This window comes from Rattus norvegicus, chromosome 11 (assembly GCF_021556685.1).
Source record: "Rattus norvegicus strain SHRSP/BbbUtx chromosome 11, alternate assembly SHRSP_T2T, whole genome shotgun sequence".
Lineage (NCBI taxonomy): Eukaryota > Metazoa > Chordata > Mammalia > Rodentia > Muridae > Rattus > Rattus norvegicus.
The window spans coordinates 20365536-20384167 of NC_141544.1; the positions used below are offsets into that span (position 1 = coordinate 20365536).

Here is an 18632-nt window from a genome sequence, read left to right on the forward strand (position 1 = left end):
AATCTGTCTGTGAGTTTAACACCTCACACCACCTAATCACCCCAGAAATGTAAGGCATACTTTTTATATATGTAGTGCATGGGCCACAAAGAAGTGTATCTGACTTTAAAAGACAAAAAATTATTTGTTTTTAGTTATTGAATTTAGGTTTTGCCTTGAAAAAACACATACAGGAGACTAAATAGTGCTTGTTTATGTAAATGATTACATTTGTGAAGAATTTAGTTATTTATAAGGTGACTATTAATATGCATGTCTTAATTACCTTTAACAGTTTATAGCAAGTTAGTAGCTTTCATGTGATTAGAATTTTATAGTTTTTATCCCTGTTGAATTTAGCCTTTACGAAACTCTTTTGTATCAAGATAAAACATTAAATCATAAATATGGTCCATACAGAGATTGGCAACCTTCTGTATCTCGTTCTTACATAGTGTACCTTTGAAGAGTAGAACGGTTTCTTCTTGTATGACTCAGTTTATCAAGGTATCTAAAGCATGATGAAGTTGGCAAAGACAGGGACATAGACACATATTAAGTCAACCTGTCCTGACCTGGACAGACCTTAGATACAGCGACAGTTTAGAGGTTCTGGGACAGACGGCTGAGTTCGCTGCCTTACTGCAGTATAATATAGGCATACCCTCGTTTCTGTTGTTTAGGATCTGGCATTTATAGTCGAGGAACTGACTTGAGTAACTGGCATCTGAGATTTCATTGTTGCCTTGAGCCTTTTCTCAGGGCCTAAGCATAACAAACATGTTTTGGGTTGACATATTTCAGTCAAATAGAAGAGTTAATGGTAAGTAGAATTACAAGAGTTAAAAACAAGGCTAGTACAGGTGGAGACTCCCTGTGGGCTTTGAGGAAATGGGTCTTTGTGTTTGCTTTGGCTAGTTGTGCCACTGTGTGTGCTGAGTTTTACAGTCTACATAGTGAGATTACCTATGTATAAATTCCCAATCACTACTCTTTGTTACAATTTTAAGTCAAATTTTATTACAGTTTCTATAAAGTTTTAACTAAATCCAATAAATGAACAAATCCTGGTATTTAATAGTTTACATAATAGTTGTATAGACAGATCTTAGGCTAAGTTTTAAAATTGATCAAAAATTTAGTCAGTTAAAGGAAACCTCTGAATCTATGCTAAACAGAATCTAGTAAACAGAAAGAAAAAAATAACCCTTGCTATCAAAATAACCATAGCAAATATACACAAAGCCACCAGGGTGGCCCCCAAATGTATGTGTGCTGGAGTTGGGTGGGGGTGGGGGTGAGGTGTGTGTGTCAGTTTGAGTGTGTTTGTGTGTGTGTGTGTGTGTGTGTGTGTGTGTGTGACTTCAAAATCCAACCAACAGATGCAGAAAACAGAACACAAAGGAGGAGGAGACAACAAAAATGAATCCAATATGCAGAACACAAGCTAGAAGACTGTCCAGTTTAATAGTCTTTCGGGTACCTGGAGTTGGAATACCGAGACATACAAAACATAAGACAAGACACAGAGCAAAAGTAAGAGCAGGGACAAAGATGGCTGTGGTCATTCAGAGATCCACCAGTTCAACAAAACTTTTTTTAAACAAATAGAATCTAAGCATATCCCGATGGTCATTACAATCTCTTTAAACAGATACATGGCAAAAATGTAGTCAAAGCAAGGTAGCCATAGCAAGGTGGTCATAGCAACCTTTTGAAACAAAGACATTTCTGTTTTCTGGAGCAGGCAGTGTAGGATGGTTTGTAGTTAAGGTTATGGGTGGGGCATAAAATAATCCTTGAGAAAAAGATTTTACTATAGTCAGGAATAAAATGTGTTTGTCTTTACTATATGATGGCTTTCCAGACTAAGATTGGGGCAATATAGTTTATCACTTTTCAACATTTTATTTTAAAAATGTCTTCATTTGTAACTTTCTTTGTTCTTTTACCATTGGGGGCAGAAATCATGAATGTGTACAACTTTTAAGGAAGAAGTCTGCAGTAACCTGAATTGGATTTCTTTGTCTGTGGCCAGTCACAACTGCCTTCATACTAACCCTTATATCCCTTGAGTTAGAGCTGCATTTTTATTTGGACGTTATTATGCTGTTATTCCTTGTTTTTATAAACGTAACAATTATGCTTTATCCTTTGAGACCATTGCTTTATCACATATAAATATGTCTGCCGAGCATTCTATTAATAAAAGTTTCTGTACCACTTTAGGTTATAAAAATATTTCACATTTATTACTTTTTTGCACTCACAGTTAATTGGGATAGAGCCATGAACATACGTAGCATCTTTGAAAGTGAGATCAAATCAACGTTGTCAACATCAAAACTAAATGCTTCTGCACTTCTGAAACTCTTAAGACCTGTCATGAAAATTAAAGTTTTCTTTTTTAAATATGGAATAATTTAAAATCCAAAGCAAAAGTAAAAGTACTTTGAAGTCTAAAGTTGTATCATGTGTTGGAAGATTCATCTAATATTTAATAAGAAAAGATAAAATTCTATTATATTAATTTCAAAATATCATAAAATATTGGAATATATATATACATATACATATAACTAATCACAAAACAGGAAGTCAATAGCTTTTCAACACTGAAGGCCAGAGCAAGCAAATACCAGAATCCTAAGAACTGGACTTGCAGTTGTGAGCTGTCTAATATGGGTAACAGAAGCCTGATTTGAATGCTTTGCAAGAGCAATATGTAGTAACTGGGAACCCCATTAAACAAAAGAAACATAATTTAAAGCATTAAAATTACCATGAGCATCATCCGTGGATCTTTAAAGATAACTAACCTGCTTTTGTCAATTCTACTGTAGTTTAGATAGATGTGAATGGATACTCAAATACTTTGCTAGTACTTTGCTTAGGTTTTCTTTTTAAATAAAACTTGGCATATAATTCATGAATAGATTTTCTTCAGAGAGCTGAAAGAATGGAAGTGACAATGAATAAAGCTAATGCAAACAGTACTTTGGTTCCCTATTTAAAGCTTCATGGAACTTAACCTTTTAAACTTGCATTCTGTGGGCACACAAGTGACCTTTAAAAGAAAGTGGTAAAAATCTGTTATTTGACTCAGTGTAGTTTCATAATGATGGCCTGTGTTGAATTTTGTCTATGTCATAGCCTTAGAAATTCCTACATTTTTCTCTAGATGGTGACTGTTAAATAACATTAAAAAAAGTAATTAGAAACATGACTAGAACAAAATTTCTTGTCTATCCAAATCTTGATTTCAAGAAAAGAACTGAGAGATTATACTTGGAGTATATTAAAAAATTATATCATGCAATGTGTAAAGGCACTGGCTCAAGTCTTCTCATTCAGGGTCTACAAAGGTTAATTTTTATATATCATCTTATCTGGGGTGAACATTATGCAAATTAAATAGATTTGTTGTATTCTGAAGGACATTTTTTATAATATCAGTATTTGAATAACTGAATTCCAGATAGTAGGTGATCTTCCTCAGAATGGATTGACATAATTCCACCTGGTGAAAATAGAAGAGAAGAAAGACTGAGGACAGAAAAGTTGTCTATTTGCTGTTGTCTGGCAGAGCTCTGAAATCAATTATTTCCTATCTTCCAGCTGGAATTATCACCACCAATAGCATTGACCCTTAGGTTTTCAGGTATGATCAAAATAACACTAATATTGGCCTTGTATCTCAAACTTGCTGACTCCTAATAGTGAAAATTCACCACCTCGATAAACAAAAAGGACAAATTGCTCTTGATAAATCTTGTTAAAAATACAACACAGCTCTTGCTTCAAAGGCAATTACAAATAGCTTATTCTGAGTCAAATATGAGTCACCATGATATTATTCATGATCTTAGAACATACTAAATGGGATATTGCATTCCTTAGGGGTTGTATCTAAGCCATTTTGTCATCTGATGAGATTTTAAAATTCTTTTGTTCCAGAACAAAATTAATTCACATCAATATTTGATGAGAAATAGAAATAGAGTTGATATATTAATAAGAGTGTGTCATGTCTAAACTTAGATTGGATAGTGTATTAGGATTAAATTTGCTGTGACAAAACACGATGACCAAAAGCAAGTTGGAGAAGAAAGACTTTATTTTGACTTATGCTTCTTCATGACTTTTCATCAATGAAGTCAGGGTATGAACTCAAAGAGGAACAAAAAACATGAAGTAATGAGCAAAGGCCATGAAAGGGTGCTCACTTGCTTCCCTGGCTTGCTCAACCTATAATTTTATAGAACTCAGTACCACCAGATCATATATGGACTCATTTAAAATAAGCTGTCCTTTCCTATGTCCATAACCAATTAAAAATGCACTACATGCTTACTTACATATCAGTTTCATGGAAACATTTTTGTCAATATAAATTTCAACCTCTTTGATGACCTTAGACTGTATCAAGCTGACATAAAGTTTGCCACCACAGGTAACAAGCTGATGAAAAGGCTTACTTTCCAAAATAATAGACCAAGAGACTTATCAAATTTTAAAGGTTATTTACATAGCACCTGCATTCTAAGATTTTGTGTAAAATCAGCCTTTGCTGACATACTGTTTGCTGTATTTTGCCTAGGTAGCAAAGAGTTTCCAGTTTTCTTCTTCCAACTGAGTTCTTTCTCTTTTTATCTTAATGTCTTTTGTCCAGTCCTTGAGTCTCCAGTCATTACTACTTTCTGAAAACTGAGATCCCAAAAGTCATTTAGAAAGAATTATCATTATGATAAATCAACATTTTGTAAATATCCATGTTGATGAAGAGTGTAATTTCAACGTAGATGATCCAAGTTGCTACTTACCTGTTGAGTGGAGAAGAGTTTGGGGCTTTTCTGCCCAAGTTGCCAAGATTCCTTTCATCATTAGGTCCTCAGTTTGAATTTTCTATGTATCTTTAAAGATATAAATTTTTTAATGTTAAAATACAATATTTTAATAAAATTAACATGATTAATCTCATCAGTGGGTCCTGAGAAAATGAGAATCAAGTAAGTTATATCCATGCTTGTCCTAAAAGGGTTGTCTTAATTATTTTTCTATTGCTATATAAAACACTATGAAAACTTTTAAAAGGAAGTGCTTAGTTGAGATAAGGATCCTAGAGGTTTAGGATTCATGATCATACAGTAAAGGCATGGAGACAAGAACAGAAGCTGAGAGCTCTCATATTGAACTGTAAAAGGGAATCACAAAGCAAACAGTAAATGAACCAGTAACACACTTCCTTCAACAAGGCTACTTCTCCTACAGTGTGTCACAATCTGTGCCACAAGCTGAAGATTAGATATTCAGATGTATGTGAATATGAGGAAACATCTCATCCAAGATGCTACATTTCATCCCTTAGCCCCAATATTTTCCTGACCATATCATTATTCAAATTACATTTATTCCAACTAAAACTGGGCCATAATCTATCATATTCTTAAATATTTTTAAGTCCAATTCCACAGTCTCTTCTGAGACTGTAGGACAATCTTTTACCTTTAATTGTCTCAATTAAACTAAACTGGAATTTGGGAGAGAAAATTACACACCCTGTAATTTTATTTCTAAGGTCAGAAGACTTAAATAGTTTCAGTTTTTCTGTCTGCAGGATGCTTTATTCCTTTGGACTGGTCCAACTCTACATAGTTAGCTTTTCTTGGCTAAAGGAATTTTGGCATACCCTCACATAGTCCACAGCTGTATGTTACCTTGTTTGTGGCACCTGACCTACTTTTCTAACCTGCTACTGGACGCTTATTAAAGATACTAATCGACATCAAATTTTACCCCTTATTTCAGCATAAACCTTGATGGTAACACATAGCTTTCCAGTGTAATTTTCCTCTCTAAAGTGTACATTTTATATTTCTTCCTGACCCATCTACTATTTTTTATTATACACTTTGCATAAAAGTACATGAAAGAATCAATATTGAAAATCTTGAAACCCACCTCTTAAAGAATTTAGTTCATTGCTTTTTAATTTAGATTCATGCAAGTTCTTAGGACATACACACAAAACATCCACATATTTGCCAAAATATCAAAGGATAGTTTCTAGATGAGTTACTAATATTATTTTTCCCTCTGAAACTACTTGAGCTGGGCTCCGTGTATAGAATTCCTTCTGCAGTAACACTTTTACCTAAATATAAGAATGTGCCATTAAGCCCTGCTTACAGTATTCAACTATTTATCTAATCCTAAGTCCTAATGACTTACACATTTCTTAGAAACAAAGAAAATCAAACAAACAAACAAAACGAATGAAAGAGAAAGAAAACAGAAAGGAACAAAGCAAAAGACACAGTTTAGTCTCACCCAGCCATAGCACACAAAATAGTACCAATTTCCATTTTAGTTAACTTTTCAATTCTTACAATAATATGCTTAAGGCAATTTATAGAAGAAAGTTTTTAATTTGATTTGTGATTTCAGAGTTTTAGAATCTATTATCAGGAGTTAAACGTTGTCATCAGGACTAAAAGCTAAGTCCTCACATCATCAACCATAAACTGAAAGCATGGAGAAGAATGTGTTGTTGACATTTCAAAGCCTGCCCAAATAACATACTTTCTTTAACACATCCACACTTTCTCAACCTACCTAGATAGTTTCAAAAATTGAGAGCAAAGTACTCATGAGAGTACTTTGAGAATATGGAGGTCAACTCATTAAAGCCACCAAGAGAAGCAATTCTTGTATATACTTGATTTGGATTACTTGGACAACTAAAACAAAGGAAATAACAAATCAGACATATTAAGACTATGTAAAAAAACAAATAAATAATTTTTAAGGAAATATAATGTTGTAATTGATTTAAGGGAACTTTCTTAAATAAAAAGTAATGAAGAAAATTAAAAATAAAACAAAGCAAAAACCAAACAAACAACTACTCACTGGTTTCCAAGCAGAAGATATGTTTGTATTATAAATGATTTGGCTGTAGGCTTCCTATCTGGCATTCCTGTAGCCCAAAGGGAGATCTCTAAATTAGGAATCCTTCTAGCATTTTATGTATTGTTTAGACTTCTGCTGATTTATCAATATACTATTCCTCTTTGTAAATAATTCATTATTGAAGCTTTTTAAAAGCTTTGTTGTTTGTTGTTGTCGTTGTTGTGATACTGAGGAAGTACATTTTTTTCCTTTAAGAATTCTACACTTATGCCATCTGTTAGGCTGAGTGGAGGTCTTTATGACTATTTGGCCTTCATTGGAAGCACTGAGATCATATTTTTTCTATGCGATAATTTTCTTTAGAGAATGAATGAATATACTTAAAGTTTAACTACCTGATTGCAACTCTGTTAGGTAAATAAAATAAACTACTTATAAGAATTTTTGTAAAAACTCAGTTTTGAAAAAAAATTGATGCAGGCTACATCAGATTGCTTTATTTATTTATTTACTTTTTTGTATTTTGCAATACATGAAGCAAATGATAGTGCAGCTTATAATGTCTTTATTTGTCCTTCTCTATCATTTCATTTATTCATATATTCTTCATATATGTAAGAAAATGCTAACAAATTCTTTATTGCCCATTACTCAAATTTATCTCACATAAAGAAAAAACAGTAGAAGGGTAAATTTACAGAAGTCTGTAAGGTGTATCAACAATAACAACAACAACAATAATGACAACAACAACAGTTAAAAATACAAGGATCATATCAGTAGCAGAAATGTTAGGACTGTTTGGCAAGCTGAAGAAAGCATGGATCAATTTTTGAGTTACTATCAATTTCTGACAATTACAGCCAAATGAGCTATAGTACAAACAGATCTTAGAAATCAGTCACTAGTTGTTTTTCTAATTGATTGGTTGGTTGGTTGGTTGGTTGGTTGGTTTGGGTTTTTTTTTTTTATTTTCTTTATTATTTTTTATTTAAGAAAGTCCCTTTAAGTCAATTACAATGTTTGACTATGTTGAAAAGATACAACTTACTTCTCAAGAGGATAAGTGATGGTTTACTTTGGAGTCTTACTGTTAGTAAACATTGAAGTGAAAAATCTGGTCGGGTCATGTCACATGACATAGGCCTAATGTTGTGCTGCTGATGCAGATTCATGCTGTGTTTACCTAAGGTGTTATGTGTGGGAGCACACATGATACTTGGAGTATGAATAGGACTCAGCAGACTGACTGCGCATTTTCATAGCTACCTTTGCAACACTTTGTTGGGCTATGGTCTTTGCCTTCACTGACCTACACTTAGTTGAGAAAGGCAAAAGCCTCAAGGGTTAGCTATACTTAAGAGTTGGCTCTGCTAGGAAGCATCGACCCAGTTCATATTTCTTGAAGCTTACATAAATTTAACTATCCTCCATTTAGATCAGAGAGCGGTCCAAATAAGCTCTTTGCTAGCAGTTGTAGGCTACCTTAAACCATAAAAAGTAAAGAAAGGGATTGCGTCTAAGCCATCCGGTCCGTGATCTGTCCTATTAGAAAAATCTGTCCTTTATTCCTAAGTATTCTGGAAATCAGTAGCTGTGGATTGGTTGTCTTTGTTGAGGCTGAAAGTAAAATGCATTTCTTTCCAGTTCATACTGGCTGTGTCAAATGCTATACCTACTAATCTGAGTTCCATATGTTTTGATGTTCCCAAGTCCTTCTGTTCCATAAAATCAAATACTGCACCATGGATACCAAATTGCAAATCGGAATAGAGAGAAGGGGAAATTAGGGGAATTAGGAAGGGGAAACTATGAAAAGGAGTAAGCCTCTAAGTTTGGAAAGCCATAAGATCAAAATTACTTCTGAGGTTCATGACCTTTTAAATTATCTGCATATCTCTTTCTTCTTCAGCCTTGGTAGGACTGGGAATTTCTGTCAAGTGCTCTGTTAGTTCCATGTAAGCCATGTGAGGAAAGTAATCACTTTCTTCTGTCTTTAATTTATTTCATATGTTAATCTTTTTTTTTCTTTTTTCTTTTTTTCGGAGCTGGGGACCGAACCCAGGGCCTTGCGCTTGCTAGGCAAGCGCTCTACCACTGAGCTAAATCCCCAACCCCTCATATGTTAATCTTAATGTTCCTTTTTCAAGTTGTTAGTTTACTGACATATCATTGTGAAAAGTTTACAAAGACATTTTATGGTCATATAAGAAAAAGAATGTAATTATTCAATGAAGAAGAGAAAAGGTGCCTAGTAGTGCTTTTTCTCTTTGCTGTATTCAGAAAGATTAACATAGAGCAACATGAGGGAGGGAGGATTTGTTTGTTTCTTTGTTTGTTATTTTGTTTGTTAAGTCACTGTGGGAGAAGAGATACAGTTCATGGTGGGAAAGGCATTTCTACAGGACCATGAGGTAGCTTCCCACATGGAATGTTCATTAATAGGTAAGTGAAGTGAATTGAGGTTAACTTTCAACAAATTCTTTCAGGATACCAGTGTACATGCCACCTACATTTAGAAGGGAATTTCTCACTTCAATTAAGGCAATCTAAAAATTTCCTGATAGACAAATTTTGTCTCCAAGATGAATTCAGGCCTTGTCAAGTTAAGAATATTAACCATCACAATGGAGCATTGAACTCTGCAGGAATAGCAAAGGCACAAAATCTCATTAGGTTTTAGAGACTATGATAGTTTTTGGTTTAGGATCCTTGCTTTAACCTGGTGCTTTTCCGTGAATCCAAAAAAAATAATAATCAAAAACAAACAAAATAAAACAAGAATAACAACAACAAAACCCATTCTGTCACCACATAGTAAGAAACCTAGGGATTAAGATACAGACTGAACAAATTACCATGAAGAGAAGTAAATAGCATTAAGTAATTTTGTCTCTCTCTCTCTCTGTCTTCAGCATTCCAACTCTACACAGTCATGTTCTATTCTGTCTTTCAATTTGCAGGTTCCTTAATATATAGGACCATAACATACAGGACCATGGCAGGAACTTATATTCAAAATCTACTAATACACAAATATATCTTTTAGTATATAATGTAAATGGTATGTGTTTGTTTACCTATTTACACATTATTTGATCTGTTCCTCTGAAAATGTAAGCAAAGACAAATCTTTAGCATAGGCTCTAAGAAGGGAGCATCTGATTACTGAAAATATTCATACTCCTTCCCATCATGCGTTCCTGGGATATTCACCGTCTCTATCTTCTTTTAATAAACTTTGACTTGAGGCAAATTTTAATATTTACTTTAACTGTTTTTGTTAGTGAATAAATAGTTTCAAAGTAATTATCTGGCAAAGATTTAGATGTATTCAAAATATTGATATTATGGATATGAAAGATATTCAGAGAATCTTTGTGTATATTTATCTTCTATTTCAAGATTTTATATTTTACATGCTTAAATATTAATATATTATGATACTTACATTCATTTCTTCTAATTATTTTATGAGGATTTTTGAGTGTATAAACACAATTGTCTTTTATATTTGGTCCTAATATGGAAATGCTTAATTTTAACCAGTATGTGTAATTTTCCATTAGGGCATGGGGTATTCTAAATTTAATTATAGCTGGAGTTGAATAGATGCAAGCATATTAAGGCATTTTTCATGAGGATAAAGAAAGCCAGAGCTTATCAGTACGTGCCACCTATTTCTAGTGGATATATATTGGTGAGAAACCTTTATTTTTCTACTCATACTTTTCTATCATAATTATGTCAACAAGTAAATTGATGTAATGCTAGGTAATGACTGATATGAATCAATTATATATGATAAAAACATAAAGTAATAAAGAAAAATTTAGTACTCGTATTTTCCAAGTATGAGTCTACTAGAGAAGTAGCTTATGGCTATTTTGTCACTAAAGCGCTATTTGCTCCTTCAGAAGTCATTTGAACTGTAAAAAAAAAAAAAAAAAAGTATAACATTCCAGCAAACCCCCGTGAAAAGAAAGTAAGATTCGATCAAGGTTACAGATCACACAAATGTTAGTTATAATGGCTACTTAATATTAATACAGAGTTATAATTATAATTATTATAATTAATGCAGAGTTTAATTATGGAGGAATACTTGTTAGACAGAACAACAAATATGTTTTACTATCTTCAGCCAGTAATCACTGAAATGAAAAAAAATTCATTCATAATATTGTTTTAATTTAAAACAGTAAACATTTTCATACACTGTCGACTGGTTAAAAAACAGACTGTAGGAATGGTAAACTTGTGAAACATCATTACCACATCTAAATCTCTCAGCTCAGCCGTCCTGCCTCTACTCTGACTTCCATAACTGAGTCAGAATTTTAAAAAACAAATAAATAAATAACCAAGAAAATAACAAGAAATTCTGAGGCAAATATCCAGGAGTTCGATTTGTATCTACCCCTTACAAGTAATTTAGATATACACTAATCTTTAGGCTTGAATAAAATACCTCTACTAAATTTATATCAGAGTTGCCAAAAAACATAAAGGAGAACCAAAAATCCAAATCAAAAAGATGCAAAGATAAATTTAAATTTTAGAACATTAACATGTAAATAATCAATGTAATTATAGGCAAGAGAGTTCATTGGTTATCGAGCATTCAGTATATATAATATATAATATATATGGATATAACATAAAATACGTTATATACTGATAATATATAATGATATATGGACTTACATTACATATAATATATAACTATCACCCACTTAATCTTAGACAGATTCATACATCAAAGGAAATTCTAGTGCTAAAATCTTTTAATCGTAAATGAAACTAACATTCATCTCAGTATGTTATATTTTATTTGAAAACCAAAAGTTAAGTGGAAAGGGTGAGAGACCGATTGGTAAGGTAGTTCTGAAGTTCAAATGTGGGAATACACAAGTCCAATGGGCTGAGTACACATGGTCAAGTTCAAGACCTGGCTTATATAAGGATAATCTGGGTATTCTAGCTCTATCCTTTTTGTTAAATATTTTGGCACATAGCAAATTCTTTGAATATTTGTCTGCGTCTATCTACATATTTATTTATAAACCTTAGAGCTATCAAAATTAAATACTATAAGTTTTCTCGTTATTTTGGGACACAAATGTCTAAGAGCTGGAAACTTGCACAATTACGTTTGGGCAGTGCTCTTTATGTAATCTATAGACATCTGAGTTCCAGAGACATTTTAACATGGGAAAGCCTCTCTGTAATAACAAGGCTAATCCTATCAAGGCTACTCTACCTACACATGTGTTTTGATACCCAAACTCTGCTTTCTACATCTAAATCCTGAGATTATAGGCAGGAATGACTGCATCAAGCTTTCATATGAACCTCATCAGCTCTGAGAAGAACCATTTTCACTGCCTTGGGGTTAAAACTACTGTGTATGAATTACTGGTAAAAAGTAATTCTGTAGAATTTATGAATTTTTTATTATATGGGAGAAAATATGCAGATTTAACTTGAAAGGTACTTCAAAACTTTTAACATAAAGAAAAATACTTAATATGATAATGCATCTTAAAGAAAACTTCTAGGGAGTTCTCTGTGAATTATATTCATGGTATTCTAAATTGTGTAACAATCATACACAAACACACACTGCTTATACTATGTTTACTAAAGTATATAGCAACTAGTTTCAAGTATTTTGCTGAGTGCAATTTCTTGCTAAGTAGTTTTGATTTTCAGAAAATACAGAACTTCAATGTTTTTCGTCATCCTGTCTTCGCAGTTGCTCCTATTTTCCCAATCTTTCACTTATCATTTATTTACTGTGTGTCTTTGTGTCTGCAGACAGTCAGAAATGTGTTTTCTCTCTTGACACACACACACACACACACACACGCACACACACATGCACACACACAGACACACACATACACACACACAAACACATGCACACACACATGAACACACACACATGCACACACACATGAACACATGCACACACACACGCACACACACACACATACACACATGCACACACACACATGCACACACGCACACTCTATCATATCATGAAAGAGGAAATAAGTTCTTTCAACAGAGTTCTTTACTTCTATCAGGTAGGTTCCAGGTCACCAAGTGAGTTTGAAGTTGTTTTGAAGTTATTTACTTGCTTTGCCATACTGCCAGCCCAATTTTTCCATTCTTTTGTAGTGGAATATATAGTTAAAATTGATGAGCAAATATTGATACATTATGACAAACTATATTTCACAGTTTAAGCATATATATGGGATTATAGTATTACACAATAATTTCAATGCTTTAAATCCTGTACCCAGAGTTTCATTTCTAAACAACATTATCACATTTGGAGAACCATCCAGTGTTTAATGTATATCATCTAAATGATGAAAGAGCAATATCTTAATCCTTATCCCTGCAGAAGCAATTTCTACAGTTAAACATTGGTTATTATATTCTTATTTATTTTTCTCAGCAAGTTCAAGAAGCTAGGTTATATCGACATTGGGGACTAAATGTCTCCCATCTCAAGATTCACCACGAACACTGCCAACTAAAATTAAATGAACCACAGGAAATAAAAATAATTAGAAAAGCCTCAAAGAAAATCAGAATTTTCTTCAGTGAGTCTCTTGGTAACACTAAGTGACATAGTCTGGAAATTTATGCTACCTTTCTAATAGCAATGCAATCTTTTTTTATTTGCTGTATCCAAGCACAAGCATCTGGTTGGTTACATTTCAGTGAAATTTCCTGTTGTTAATAGTCTGTTCAAAACAGCCACTTCAAAGATTTCTTTCTGCAACAGTGTTTGATATTGGTATTTGTTCTTAGTCCTTTGTGGTGTGCATTAATTGGATCATTTTACACTAATCGAAACTGTTTGCCAAATAGTTACTCTGCAATGTGGAATGGAATTTCTATTTTTGTCCCACATGCAGGCTCTGTTTGGATTAGGGTAGATATGGGAAATCTGAAGAGACTTGCATTACTTACTTGCCCCTCCTCAGTACCATGGTCCCATGGTTAATTTTGTGCAATCCATTCACCTTTGTAGATAATGTTCATTTCATCATAAAACTCACGTGTGTCTATTTACACCTCTGCTGGCAGAAAACTATACAAATATACTTATTTATTACATATTCAGACACATGAGCGCATATGTTTCTTTTTAAGTTTTATTTGATGTTTTAATTTTCACAGAAACAAATATTTGTTTTATTGGTAAACTCATTACCAACTAAAATAAGTTACCTATAAAGACAGGATTTGATTACTTTGAAACATATATTTTCACTAGAGTTTTTATCAGTATATATTTTAAAAAAATCATCATCTGTGAAGTATTTATAATAGTGGATTTTCATATGGCAACCCAAACCCTAAAGGTCAAAGGGACTGTAAAAACTTCACAAAAGACATCCTCTTGGACCTACAGACTTGTAGAATCACCAGGACCAAATATCAGTCTGGCTAGAAGACCAGAAAGGAAATAGCAACCAAAGAAAAGACATCCATTCAACAAGGATGAACCCAGAAAATGGCCTAAATGCCAGACTCAGAAGCATAGACTTCAGTGTAAAAATATAATCACTAAAAGCCAGGGCAATAGGCACTTCCAGAGCCTGACGATCTGACTGTAGTCACCCTGACTGCTCTAGCACAGCTGATGCGGAAGAAATTGTCTTTAAAATGAACTCGATGATGCTGATAAGTGTCCTTAAAGAGAAAATTAGTAAGCCCCTTAAAGAAATGCAAGAGAACACAGAATATGGAAGGAAATAAACAGATCCCTGAAAGAAAGCCAAAACAAAAGCCAAGACAAAATAAACAAATGAATAAATACACAAATAAATAAATTAATTAAACTGTTCAACACTTGAAAATAGAACTAGAAGCAATAAAGAAAACACACTCTGATGGAATCCTGCAAATGGAAAATATAGGAATGTGCGGAGGAAGTGCTGATTCAACATCAGCAGCAGAGTATAAGAGCTAGAAGAGAGAATATCCAGCATAGGAGATACAATCGAAGAAATTGACACAGTGGTTGAAAAAAATTAGGTCTAAAATAGTCCGGAAATAAAACAGCGGGGAAATCTAGGTCACTATGAGAAGACAAAACCTAGGTATCAGAAGAATAGAAGAAGGAGAAGAATACAAGCTCAAAAGCCCATATATAACAGAGGACTGCCAGGTCTGGATACAGAGAAGATGCATTTAACCTTCAAGAGAATGGAGACCCCAGATAGGTCTGGTGGGGGCGGGGGATCCTCGTGGTAATGGGAGAAGGAGCATTGGGATGTGAAACAGTCATAGGGTGGGCCTGGAGGGGGCTAAGTTTGTATTGTAAAAAAAAATTAAAAAAATATTTTAAACAAAATTATAAACGAACATTTCCTTAAGGTAAAGAAATGCATATAAACCAACTAGAAGCTTATAGAGTCAAATATATTGGACAAGAAAGGGAATTACCCCTGCCAAAAATAATCAATATACTAAACATATAAAACAAAGAATGAATATTAAATGCTGCAAGAGGAAATGCCAAGTAACATAAAAATGCAAAGAGAATCATACCTGACTTCTCTTCGAAAAGATATAATAGACAAGGAAAATATACTCAGACTGTAGGAGAACATAGATGTCAGTCTAAGCTACTATACCAAGCAAAAATTTCAGTCACTATAGATGAAGAAAAAAAGATATTCTATGAAGAAATCAAATTTAAACCATATCTATGCACAAATATAGCCCTTCAAAAGGTATTTAGAAGAAAAACTCCAACACAAGATTGACTATACCCATGAAAACACAGGAAAGAAATAATCTCACAGCAGAGAGAGAGACAGAGAGAGAGAGAGAGAGAGAGAGAGAGAGAGAGAGAGAGAGAGAGAGAGAGAGAGTGGGGAAAGACAAACACATATGCACTGTAGAAGGAATTATAGCAGAAGCCTTACACCTAGAGGTAACAATAGAATGAAATAGTTTTTTAAATGTATCTAGAATAGACATTAGAATTAATAGTTTCTTTCTGTGCATACCTTGATCTTAAAGAAGCTGTTGTAGAAAACAGGGATTGTTTCCTCTTACCTGTACAGCTGTATTTCTGAAGTAGTTTTAGAGCCTTGGCAGGACTTTGGTCACAAGAGAGTATTGGCACACCTAGAATGTCTTGCATTTTTAAGTACTGAAAATAGTAACTGCACAAAAAGGATTAAAGTTGCAGCTATGTGATGCTTTCCTTCAGGAAACACGTAGATTAGATTAGGGCATAGACATAAGAAAAGTATTTATGCAAAAAGCAATGTTTGTGTATCAATCAATCAGTCCTTTGAGATTCAGTTCCTGTGGCCTGGTCCTTTCTTCTGCAAGCAAACACATACTTCAGTATCAAAGGTGGACATGTCATAAAAGTACCGTGTTGGGGAAGATTTTCCAAGCAAATACTCCCTAGAAGCAAGCTGGAATAGCCATTCTAATATCTAACAAAACAGACCTCCAACCAAAATTAATGAAAAGTGATGTGAAGAAACATTTCATACTTATCAATAAAAAAAATCCACCAAGATGATATCTTAATTCTGAAGATCTATGCGACAAATGTAAGGGCATCCATATTTGTAATGGGAAAAAAAAACAAATCACACATCAATTTCTACATATCAATAGTGAGAGGGTTCAACACCCCACTCACAAATGTACAGATCATTCAAACAAACACAAAACAGGGAAATAATGGGGCTAATATATGTTATCACTCACATGAACCTAAAGATATCTATAGAACATTTCACCAATCACAGAGAAATAATCCTTGTTCTTAGGTTCTTCATGGAACCTTCTTCAAACTGACTGTATATTTGGTAGCAAAAAAGTAAAAGCTATTCTCAACAGACATAAAAAAATTGAAATAGCCTCATATCTTATCAGACCACCAAGAATTAAAGCTAGATTTCAACAACAACAAAAAAAGGAAAGGAAGAAATAATTAAAGAAAGAAAGAAAACCTCCAAATTCATAGAAAGTGAAAAACTCTCTAATGAATGCCCACTGAACCAAGGCAGAAAGAGATTAAAGACTTGCAGACTTCCTAGAATTCAATAAAAATGAAAGCATGTTATACACAAATTTGTAGCCATACTAAATGAGATCAGTACTAAAAGGACTGTGTGTAGTATTAATTATCTTTACATAGACATTAGAGAGAGCTCCTATTATCAACTTAAGAGCACACCTACAAGGAGAAAGAAGAGGGAGGGGAAAGAAGGAGGAGGAGGAGTAGAGGGAGGAGGAGTGTGGAAGGAGGAGGAGGAGGAGTAGAGGGAGGAGGAGTGTGGAAGGAGGAGGAGGAGTAGAGGGAGGAGGAGTGGGGAAGGAGGAGGAGGAGGGGGAGAAGAAGGAAGAGGGGGAGTGGGAGGAGAAAGAGGAGGAGGAAGAAGAGGAGAAGAAAACAGACACAAGAGGATAAGGTGTTAAAGAATTAAACTGAAGGCTGAAAACAATAAAAATAGAACCAAAGAGAACAATACAAAAAAAAATCAATGAAACAAGTAGTTCTTTAAGAAATATCCAGAAGATAGACAAACCCTTCTCCAAATGAACTTAAAGTAAACAAAGGTTATTCAAATTAAAAATATTGGGAGCATAAAGGGAGATATAACAGCAGACAAATCTGATGAATCGCTAGGTCATATATTTCACAGAATCAAACAAAGCTCTTCATAGACCCCTTAGTAAATTTAAATCCAGACAGATCGTCCATTTAAATAGATCTGTAACACCTAAGGAAATGGACACAGGAATTCAAATCTCCCAACAGAAAAACAAGACCATATCCAGACAGTTTTAGTACAGAATTTTGTGAGACATATTTTAAATTGGTTATTTTGTTTATTTACATTTTAAATCTTACCCTCCCTCCAGGTTTTCCCCCAAAAGACCTCCACTCCATGCCCCTCACCCTGCCTCCAGGAGAGTATTCCTCCCCCAACACCCACCTAATCCCTCCTCATTGAGTTAGTATTCCCCTACACTTGGTCATCAAGCCTTCACAGGACCCAGGGCTTCCCCTCCCATTCATGCTAGAAAAGGCCATTCTCTGCCTCACATACAGCTGGAACCATGGGTCCCTCCATGTGTATTCTTTGATTAGTGGTTTAGGCTTTGGGAGCTCTGGGATGTCCAATTGGTTGATATTGTTCCTCTCATGGGGTTGCAAAACCCTTCAGTTCCTTTTGTCCCTCTTCCATTGGAATTCACATGCTCAGTTCAATGTTTGTCCACAAGCATCCACATTTGCATAGGTAAGGCTCTGATAGAGTCTCTCAGGAGACATCTATAATAGGCTCCTGACAGTAAGCACTTCTTGGCATCAGTAACTGTCTGAGTTTGAGCACATGAAATGAGGTGAGGCAAACCCTGGATGGCCCCTCTCTCAGTCTCTGCTCCACTCCCTGTCCCTGTATTTCCTTTAGACACAAGCCATTCTGGGTTAAAATTTTATGGAGCGTAGGTGGCCCCCAAACCTCAAAAAAGAGAATATCATTGTTCCTCAAATTATTCCACAAAATAGAAACAGAAGAAAATTGTAAAATTCATTTTATGAGGTAAAGGCCTTAACACTCAAACTACAAAGGCCACACAATAAAGAAAATTGCAGATTAGTTTTCTACATGAACATAAATGCAAAAATACTCAACAAAATACGTGCAAGCAGAATCTAAGAAATATCTCCCCAG

At 34.2% G+C, this 18632-nt stretch overlaps 1 long non-coding RNA gene across 1 annotated transcript in view; it reads right to left on the minus strand.

Annotated features, from left to right (window-relative positions):
• Window positions 1-2206: 2206 nt before the first annotated feature.
• Window positions 2207-18632, minus strand: part of LOC134481128 (uncharacterized) — a 73495-nt gene continuing 57069 nt past the window's right edge. Inside the window, exons 2-3 of the long non-coding RNA XR_015633714.1 lie at window positions 4803-4892; window positions 2207-2359 (exon numbers count right to left, since the gene is read on the minus strand). This is a non-coding gene — a long non-coding RNA (uncharacterized LOC134481128). The remainder of the gene's footprint in view (window positions 2360-4802; window positions 4893-18632) is intronic.